Source organism: Oryzias latipes, chromosome 7 (assembly GCF_002234675.1).
Source record: "Oryzias latipes chromosome 7, ASM223467v1".
In the NCBI taxonomy this organism is placed as follows: domain Eukaryota; kingdom Metazoa; phylum Chordata; class Actinopteri; order Beloniformes; family Adrianichthyidae; genus Oryzias; species Oryzias latipes.
Genome location: NC_019865.2, coordinates 27,878,376 through 27,886,911, shown reverse-complemented (window position 1 = coordinate 27,886,911; position 8,536 = coordinate 27,878,376). Strand labels below are relative to the sequence as shown.

Here is an 8,536-nt window from a genome sequence, read left to right as displayed (position 1 = left end):
CATGTATATGATATAACAAAAGTTTTGGAGGACAAAACAGAAACATAACCAGCAAAAACACTTATGGTAAAAAGTAGAAAGCCAACACTTAAGAAAACAGTTGAAATGGATCACTAGCACATTGTTTATATGTCAGAATATGCCTTTTAAAATTGATCATGTAATTTAAACACTCCGGAGTATCTGTTAACTCCTAAAGGATAAAGTTGTTTCCCTTTCGGCTTTTCCCATCAGGGGTCGCCACAGTGAACGAGTCGCACGGTAAACTTGGCAATGTTTTACGCCGGATGCCCTTCCTGATGCAACCCTCTCAAAGCAACCGGGCTTGGGACCGGCACAGAAGTAGAGAAGGGAACAGGGAGCAGCCCGGAGTCGAACACTGGTTTCACGGACGGAAGGCGCCGCAAACCAGCACGAGCTAAACCGGCTCCCTCCTAAAGGATAAAGACGGATGGAATTCTTCAATTAAGTGACTTATCCTCATAGGAATTGATTATGTAAATCAACAGTGATTAGAATGTTCATGCACTCTAAAAAGAGTATTTGGGCTGTAGTTGGAAAGATAAACTTTTTTACATTGAACTAACTTAATTATTTAGTTTGGTGAAAAGAAATCATTTTTCAACTTAAGAATAACACGTAGTTGTCTGACATAGTTATTTTACTTTCAATCTACGTAATTCAATTAAGTTGGTGTAACTTTGGTGTGAAGCTGTCAATGCGTCATGACGTCATAACCTAAGGCAGCTCAAGGAATTGTGGGATACCATTTTCTTTGGCTATCTGGGCAGATTGGGGTTTGAGTGTGAGTTTTTGTCCATGTGTTTTGTTGTCTAGCTGTTTTACTCTGTTTTAACTAGTAATTTAAACTGTTATGTTTATTTCTTTCTGCACCATGAGTTAGAGCTTGGGAGAGGATGATGACCTGCCCCCTTTTGAGGAAAAACACCGTCTCAACACATGTCTCATTATTATAGACAGAGTTCAGGACACAAGAACTACTGCCTTGTAATGTGAGACATTGCTGGGTCATTCATATCTTTGACATGTAAATTACAAGGCCCAGTGGTTGAAACATTAGAAAAATCAATTTAAGTTGTATAAATAAAAGAAAAGTTTAAGTTAGATCAACATATTAAATTGATTTGGATAGACATAAAAAATTAAGTTGAATAAACTAAATTCAATTACATGTTACCAATTGAAGTGATTCAATGAAGTTGGATCAACTTTTTTTCTTTTTAGAGTGTGATCTTATCAATATCTGGACAGTTTATAATGTGCAAGATCTATTAACTAAAAAAGTACTGAAAAAATCAAATTAAACTAGGTTAGAGCAAAGGCGTGATGGGAGTCTGCATGAGGTTGCACAGCCCATAGAATAATGCCTGATTAAAGACAGCTTTCTGGGTCATCTCCTCCCTTTTCAGGTTCACGTCCTGGTCCTTTGCCTGATGTGCATCATTGAAAAACAGCTGGATGTGTTGAACTTCAGTCCATCTTCTGCATGTATTGGCCCTCTAGCAAAACAAAGTTCAAAGTGTCTTCTTTTCCAATTCCCTTCATTATGAACAGAAACAGGAAGCTGTCGACCAAAGCAGTTCCTAATTTCCTACTGTTCTTCTTCTCTGCCTTTAGTCCCTTTAGAGCAGGGGTGTCAAACTCAAATGCACAGGGGGCCAAAAACTCAAAACACACATAGGTTGTGGGCCGAACAGGATAAACATTTATTGAACCAACTAAAACAAAACTTTTTTTGAATGTGAACATGAATCCAAACAGACAGTATACAATAGAGGCCTATCATTCCAAAAATAATTAAACTTAAAATATCTTGCTCTCCATTCAAATAGCCTATCTCCTGTCATTAAAGCTGAACATTTGAACATGCTGGAGAGAAATCTGAAAATAAAAATGGTTCTTTTAAGTAAAAGTTAAAATCTTAACAAATCAAAACATTCCATTTTTTTGCACTTATGCCAGTTTGTTAGAGGTTGATGCTTGGCATCTTTTTCTTGGCAACAAGTTCATTTATGTTTGGGCTTAGGTTCTGTGCTGTGGAGATTCTCAGGATGGACTTCAGGTGTTCATCTGTGAGACGACTCCTGTGTGACGTTTTGTTCATTTTCATCACAGAGAAAAGCTGCTCACACATATATGTGCTGCCAAACTCGGTCATTGCCTCAGGAATGAAGTGAATGAACTGTGCGGGCCCCACAGTGTCGTACTTTGCCTTTCGCGTTACATTGCAGCTCTATCAGCTCCTTCTGCATCTCTATAGGTGCAGTTTCCACGTCGACAGTGAACGGGTTCCGAAGCAAATCGAAATTACTTTTCTGTGCTTCAAAGTCACCAAAGCGCCGGACAAACTCAGTGCGAAGTGCGGTCAATTTATCAGTAAAGTGGTCATTTGGGAACACCGTAGTAGCGCTAAGCTGCTTCAAGATTACTTGGCAACAGGGAAAGTGAGGCAAGCATTTGTGTCTCCCATAAGCGCAGCTTCACTTGAAATGCCTTAACTGCGTCATACATGTCAGTGATCATGCGCTCCCGTCCCTGCAGCTGAAGGTTTAAGGCGCTGAGATGAGCAGTTATATCAGCCAGTAACGCCAACTCACATTTCCACTTTTCGTCCCGCAGAACTGTGGAGTCTTTTCCTTTATTGTCCATGAACTGACAGATTTCCTCGCACAGCTCAAAAGGTCGTTTGAGAACTTTCCCCCGACTTAGCCACCGCACCTCCGTGTGATAAGGCATGTCGCCAAACTTGGAATCTATTTCACGCAGAAACGACTGAAATTGAATTCAAATGTTGGGCTCTGATGAAGTTTACAGTTTGCGTTGCAGTGTCCATCACATGATCCATTTTTAGGACTTTACCGCACAGTGCTTCTTGGTGTATGATACAATGATATGCTGTCAATTCCCCAGGACAGTTCTCCTCCCGCATCTTTTGGCGCATCCTTCCCACTAGTCCACTTTTTTCACCGCACACCGACGGTGCCCCATCTGTTGTAAGCCCGACCAGTTTGCCCCAAGGCCGTTTCATGTCGGTTATACTTTGACATACGTTTTCAAATATGTCTTTTCCTTTTGTTGTCCTGTGCATTGATTTTATGTCCAATAGTTCTTCTGTAACGCACAAATTGGAGTCCACTCCACGGATGAAGCTGGCCAGCTGTGCAGTGTCAGTCGTGTCAGTACTTTCATCCACAGCAAGGGAGTATGCCTTCTTAGGTTATATTCTTTAAATACAGCCACATTACCGCCGCAAATGAGACACACAGGTTTACCGGTAATGTCAGTAAACATATACGTATTTTGCCATCGGTTTTGAAAGGCTCTGTTTTCAGAATCAATTTTTCTCTTGACCATTGTTATGGGCTAGCTTTAATTTTAGTTAATTAGTTAGAGATCAAGTTCATCTGACGTAGCTGACGGGAGAATAATCGAAGCTAGCTCGTTCAATAAAAGTCCCATAATCCACCGCTATTACGGTGCCCTTACGCGTGCGCTGTTCCACCTGGCAACCAGAGCCCACACCACCCCTCCCCTTTCGTTCTCACACACCCAGCTGCGTATGACAGGAGACGGGAGGCGCGGCTGCAGGGACAGAATTTCACTGTTTCAGGCTGTAAACTCTGTGATTTAATAGAGAATAGGAACCGAATAGAGGCGCAGATTTTTTTCCAAGCACTGAGCCCCTGCACCGCCGCCCCCACGTTAAATTTGCGCACAAGACAATTGCCCGGCAGCTGCCGCGGTAATCATAGTTGCCGTGGCAGCTGCAAAGAGCCTGCTGTCTCTCTATTATTGGTGCTTTATATTGCCATTAAAAAAAGTCATATAAAATGATCTCGCGGGCCGGATATAATTGTTGGCCGGGCCGGATGTTGCCCGCGGGCCACCAGTCTGACACACGTGCTTTAGAGATAGCTTCCACCATGTAATAGTATCTTGCATCACCCTGGCCCATAGCAACCACCTACTTGTCTTTCACTGCAACCACAAACTGTTTTGATATTTCTCTTAGGCTCCTTGGCCTCCAACCTCCGCATCAATTCACAAACATGTCCAAATCATTTCCATCTGCTCTCCTGCATTTATTGGCACAACATCAAACATGAGCTGTTTCTCTGATAGATTTATTCGTGATCCTATCAATCTTCCTCACTCCCAAAGAAAACCTCAACATCGTCATCTCTGCTACCTCCAGCTCTGCCTCCTGTCCCTTCAACAGAGTCTTCAAACCATCAACATGACTGCTCTCACCACTGTCTTCTAAACCTTTCCTTTCATTTTTGAAGACTTTCTTTCCCCTCAAATCAAACCAGAAACATTTCTGCGCCTGTTTACACCCAACTCCACCTCCTTTCCACACTCAGTTGCTGTGGATTGTTCACTGTAAGTACTTTAACGTCCTCCATCTTCATTTTTTTGCATTCAATGATTTCATATTTCCAGGACTCAAATCAGAATCATTGAATATCATCAAAGAGTTGTAAAGTAAACATTTTGGAAACATTGGAAGCTTCCATGTTTTTTAGTCCCTACTTTTAAGCAGTGTCAATAGTGATTTTATTAGTGGAAGACACAGTCACGTCATTTTTCAAAGTTTTTGTTGTTGTTGTTTTTGGCTTTGACCTCTGTTACTGTTTGTTTTGTCATCTATTTTTTATGACACCCAGTCTGGGCCAATGCCGTACATTGTCACTTTTGGTTTAACAAAATTAAAAATGAATTGTGATTTTAAATAATGTGTTTTGCTGAAAGGCTGATTAGTTTAGTCTAATGATAGAGCGCCAATCAGTAATGGATTTACCAAAAAAAAGCCTTTTACATTAACAGTCATCAGTTACGCAGCTAAAGATTTAAGTAAACACAAGCTGTTTCTGAAACCATGTTGCATTATTTGTGAAATAGGATTGAAAGTTTTCTGTATTTCAAACTAGAACAAATTGCATTAGGGCTTATGGGGTTTCATAACTAAAATGTTGTGCTGCAACAAAGTCAAAGGTGCAAATCCATATGGTTTTTCCTTGAATCATTATTCCATTTATGTCTAGTCTTTTGTCACATGTGAGCAGCTGTGGATCTGTGAGCACATGCATGAGGCCAATTTCCCCTCACATCCTTGTTAAAATGTATTTAGCTTCAGTGTAATTAGTTATTAGCATATGAAAGCCTATCTCAACAAATGGGCACGACAATGAAAGGCACAGCATGAAAGAGACAATGTGAAAACAAGACAGTCATCTAAGAAGTAGCTCGAGCCGAGCAGAGTTCCTGGAATCAAGCACACAAACATTCCTTCACAGTTGTGACAAAAATACAAAAGGATCTATTGTGTTCTTGTAAGCATAGTCTTTTAAGGATTTCATCTGTATTCAAACTGTATCCTAGAGGCTCTTCTTGTGTGTGACAGTCCAACCCTGCAGCACTCATTCGTCCAACCTGACTGTTTTCTACCTAAGTTACAAGTAAGCACCAGGGAGATGCTGTTAATTAGTGGTATTTGGTTAATCAATCCCAAACAAATGTGAGCCCCTCCTCTGGTGGTTTTCTGCTCTGGAGCACTCAGGTGTGTCTTATAATACGATGAAAAACTACCAAGCGTTCAACAAAATCTTAGAAAGCCCCCTTAATTACTACCATCTGTCAATTTCTGTTGCCCATCAAGCTGAAAAGGCTTTAAGCCTAAGTCCAAAAAAGTTTGGAGTTCATCAACCCTTCACCAAAAAAACGTTTTAAAAATTAGAAAATTAGAGAGAAAGCAGAGAGCACCGGAAACTTTCTAGACTTATGTTTGACTAGACTTTATGTTACGTTACAATTAATTATAAAGCAAATGGGAAAAGTTTAATATTTTACAGAAATAATAACAGAAATCTTGAGAAGAATGTTCTTGACCAGGAAGGGGAAATAATTGGTAACGAAGAAAGATGTTCTAAATCGGAGGGGCTGTGGTAAAGTGATATGGCTTTTAATGTAATCAATCACGCAGTGTCAAACATGGGAGTAAACAGTCATTTACACAAAGTAATTATAAACAAAAGAACATAAATGACGAAATATGCATGTTCTGCAATTCAACCTGCAGTAGTTTAAAGAAAGCAGATATGAATTTACAACAAAAAGATGAGCTACATGAAATTAAACACACACCATCCACTTCTACTTTTATGTTTTATATTTGTTTAAACAATTACAAAACAATATACATTTCATTGTACACATTTAACAACATGCTAACATCTTCTTTTACTTTCAGTTTTTCCCTTCAAGGGTCGCCACATTGAATCAGCTTCCTCCGTCTAACCGTGTCTTCTGCATCCTCTAACACCAGCTACCTTCATGTCTTTGTTCACTGCATGCATAAACCTCTTCTTTGGTCTTCCTCTAGACCTCTTGTCTGGCAGCTCTAGACTCAGCATCCTTCTACTACCAATATATTCTGTGGACATGTCCAAACCATCTCAGTCCGGCCTCTCTGACTTTATCTCCAAAACCTCTAACATGAGCTATTTCTCTGATGTCCTCATTCCTGATCCTATCCATCATGGTCACTCCCAAAGAGAATCTCATCTCTGCTATCTCCAGCCCAGCTTCCCGTCTTTTCCTCAGTGCCACTGTCTCTAAGCCGAACAACAGCGCTCGTCTCACCACAGTTTTCTACACCGTTCCACTAAGGACTGTGGACCCTAGATCCTGATAATTCTCCACCTTTTTTATTAACAACATGGTAACAATATTTTCAATATTTTTTCAATTGAAAATCACAAAAGTATCACAGCAGGAAAAAAACATGTTTTATCATTAGCTATATAAACATACTTATAATTTAAAGAAACTCTTTTAGACCCAATACCAACTCTTATGGAATACAACAGACGTGAAACATGCATGAAAAAGCCAATATTGCCTCAGCCTCAGAATGGTTTTATTTGTCACCTAAATAAATCAATGCTCAATTACTTGCTTAATATCATATTCCTCTATTGGATTCATTTGAATCTTTTAACAGGCTGTATCAAAAAGCATTTGCAAAATCCTTGAATACCCTAATTGAAAACTCCCTTTTTTAAGGGCACTTTTAGCCTTTCTCATTTGGTTTGCAAATTTACCAATTTGAATGAAGGGATATGTGTCTGTGGTTTTGACAACTCTCCATGGCACATAACTGATTCATCTTTTCAAGATGAGAAAACAAACCGATTTTTACCATATAACCTTTGAGGGTTTAAGATCCCACAAGTACTTTAGACTTAGCTCTGGTCTTTTTATCTGCATACTAAATTTCACCACGACTTCCTCTTTGAATGCTCTTTACAGTTTGACTGGCGACCTGTCCAGGATGTCCTCTGCCTTTGCCCACGAGTGCCCGGGATTGGCTCTGGCAGCCCCTTGATCCTGAAAGGGACAAAACGGGTTTAGAAGATGAATGAAGGAATCTCACCATCATGTTAAACATCTTGGATATCTTGCTAGTTTCTCTTGTTCATTTAACTTGATTCTTTTTTGCTGTGTTTTCTCAAAATAAAAACATTCATGGGATTGAAATGATCAACAGATGAGAGACTTTTCTCTATCAGTCTTTGGAGTCCTTTTAGCATAACACAGTGGTGGAATGCTTTGTGCATGATTAGATGCTTTAGTCTTCAGAGCACAGAAATGATATCAAACACTGCTTAGAACTGACCAGAAAGGACAGCTTGTATAGACACAGCTGCTCTTAATTATTTATGATTATGTAATATCTGTAAATCCAAGGAAATAGAATTTAGATGCATTTTGTTTGAAGAAGATATGTTCAAGATATGTTGAACTTCACTGCATCACAGTGTCCAGTATTTTATTTTTTAGAAATAAAAAAAAAAAAAAAGAAGGAAAAAGCCTATGTGTGTAAGCGATGGCTGGCTGCAGTTTAAAGTGGGAAAGCTTGTAAGAGTTAAAGTGTTCATCTGTGTGGTAAATCATGTTAGCATGACAAGTACTCTGCAGATTAAGTCTGACAAAGAAGAGTTTTATTGTGCTGCTTGATGTTTTTCACTAATGACAGCCAGGAATGACATGTCTAATTGCATTAGATTAACCCTGCCCAAAGATGTGATGTGTAGAAAATGAGTCAATGAGATAAAAAAAAATGTGTGGTCTATTAAATAAGTCCAGCTGTAAATTTTACAACAGTTTACACAGCTTCTGCTCTGAACAGTTCTGGAAATTTGAGAAAAAACGTCCAAACAGATGTGCATTTATTTAGCATTTATTTAGCAAGCACTTTCATGCTGAGCAACTTTAGATACAGACACAAAACTCGAGTCAAGGTTCAACTCCTTCTGCAAAAAATGTCTAACATGCCGTTTTTTTCCAAGTGAAAAGGGAGGTGAAGATTCATTTCTCAGTATAGTCAAGTTGGAAGTGAGGCTGCTTTACTTGCAGAGTTATTTTCTTTTAGATTGTCTCTTGTAGTTAGTAGTTTGGCTTTCTGTTCTGTCTCCCTCCCATAAAAAATTTGTTTTTTTTAAACACTTCACTG

General features: G+C 39.3%; 1 pseudogene; it reads right to left on the bottom strand.

Annotated features, from left to right (window-relative positions):
• Positions 1-1,941: 1,941 nt before the first annotated feature.
• On the bottom strand, positions 1,942-7,471 carry LOC101171798 (annotated as a pseudogene).
• Positions 7,472-8,536: the final 1,065 nt, after the last annotated feature.